Source organism: Physeter macrocephalus, chromosome 16 (assembly GCF_002837175.3).
Source record: "Physeter macrocephalus isolate SW-GA chromosome 16, ASM283717v5, whole genome shotgun sequence".
NCBI classification, from domain to species: domain Eukaryota; kingdom Metazoa; phylum Chordata; class Mammalia; order Artiodactyla; family Physeteridae; genus Physeter; species Physeter macrocephalus.
Genome location: NC_041229.1, coordinates 63,139,995 through 63,142,359, shown reverse-complemented (window position 1 = coordinate 63,142,359; position 2,365 = coordinate 63,139,995).

Here is a 2,365-nt window from a genome sequence, read left to right as displayed (position 1 = left end):
CCTGCCCGTCCGGAGCCTGTACCCCGCAACGGGAGAGGCCACAACAGTGAGAGGCCCGCGTACCACAAAAAAAAAAAAAAAAAAAAAAAAGACTGTCAAGGTCATTGCCCTTAAGGAGCTTGCAGTCTTGGAGGAGGGAGGGAAAGATGATTGAGACCTATACAAATAGTAGAATAGTTATGTATTGTGATTAGAGCAATAAAGGAAAGAGTAATGCAATCGAGAATAACAGAATAGAAACCTTATCTGAGAGCAATTCTGAGGATGCTTGAAGGCTAGAGGGATGAATGCTTTAGGCAGAAGGAAAGGGGAAAGAGCTTGTTGGGTTCTAGGTCTTGGTCCAAAGGCCAGAACAACAGGGGTGAGGGAGAGGCAGGGGCCAGGTGCTGCACGACATCAGGGACCACGGGAAGGAACCTGTTTATTCTCAACACAGCAGAAAACCATCAACAAGTTTTCAGCTGGGGAATGGCATCTGATTAAAGGATCTCTGTGCCTTCTCTGTAACAAATGACTCAAGTGGAGCAAGAGGTGGGAGATTGGTTAGAGGACATTGAGGAAGATGGTGGCAGAGAAGATGGAGAGAAGTAGGTGGATATGAAATATGTTTTGGAGATAGAATTGATGGGATCAAATGATGAGTAGATGTGAAGTGTGAAGAAGAGGGGGCAGGGGGTCAAGAATGACTTCTGGCTTCAGTAACCAGACTGATGGTGGTTTCACTCACTGAGGAAGACCAAGTCAGGGGTGGCAGTGGAGCGAAGAGGGCTAAGTTGAGATGCCATCAGACCTCGAAGTGGAGATGGCTGCTTGAGATGGACTTAAAGTCTGGAATGGATCAAGGTAGATGGAGAGAGGGGAAAGTGGCCTAGAAGAGAGAACGCATGTGCAGAGAGACCCAGATTTAATCGTGAGTTTTGCACAAGGGCTTCTGGACACTGGGCAGGGGTCAGAGAACCCAGGGCCCAAGGGAGACCCAGGCATCAAGGCACCATCTTGGTTACCCAGCAGCCTGTGTCCCTCACTCAAGAACTGGGCAGTGACTGTGCTTTTTCAAGAACAAGGGTGAGCATGGAATGGGATGACGTGAATGTCATTTGGAGAAGTATCCCTAGGAGATGTGGCGAAACCTCCTTAGAGCTTGATTAAGCGAATCTGGATAGTGATAGGTAACACCCTCAATAGCTAAATCATCATTCGATAGCCTCCCATCAGCAGTAAATGAGAAAACGATGGACCAGATACTTTCCTGAAGCCCCAATTTGCAGAATCATGGACTATCTGCACTATTTCTTCTGCCCAACTCTCCCCCAGGGGAGGGATCCCGACCCGCAGCCACAGAGGACACGCTCCCTGGGATGGACGGGTTCCCTATGTCTCGAGGCAGATGAATTCCACCGTGGAAACACACAAGTGCTAGAAGACTCTTCATATTAACTGACAGCTGCTCCTTAGCTGCCCCCGGGGAACTGTTTAAAGTCTGCCCCTTCTGCCACGTAACGGCCCTGTGAGCCTTCTCTAGTCTAAATGTCTCCACTTCTCTTGGACTCCTCCTCACATGACATGTGTCTTGGCCCTTCATTCTAGCTCATCCAAAATGAACCCAGGCCTCCAAGTGTGGCTGCCACCCCCAGTCCTCTGGACACGGGTCCCCCATCACTGGGGCCCCTCATGTTCCTATTAGCAAGGATTTGTGGGCAGTCTGGTTTGAGTTTACTAGGACAGGCTTTAATGACGATGTGTCCCTGAAGCATTCTGTTTTCCTATCCATGTCCTTGTGGCAGACTCTCGGTGACCACGAAAGAGCCCCTTCCCAGCGGGCTGTCAGCAGGGAGCGACAGAGAGTGCGCCTGGGTTGAGTCCGCGGCACGGAGCCCTGAGATTAGCCGGGAGGACAGACTCATTTTCCTCAAGTGTCTGTCTATTTACCCACTGAGTTATACGGAGAGGGGAGAAGGCGCAAACTGAATCATAAGGCTGCTTGCCCGAGGATGCATTAGTGGCTTCCTACTACTGGGTGGCACTGAAGGGCAGGAGAGGCAGCCTCAGACGGGACCTGTCCCGGGCCCTCCCAACAGGACGAGCACAAGGCGTCCTCTGTGTCTGTGTAACCGAATGTCCCCAACCCTCCCTGGTCACAGGGACACAGGAACATCTATGCCTAAATTAAATGGCTCTGAGCCGTCCCCCCACGGTACCAGTAGGAATCTGAGTCTTTGTCCGAGGATTGCCTCCCCAGACCTCCGTGAAAATTCCTGGGACTGCTCACGTGTGTTCTTTTTTTTAATTAATTATTTTTTTTTTTTGCAGTACGCGGGCCTCCCACCGCTGCGGCCTCTCCCGTTGCGGAGCACAGGCTCCGGAC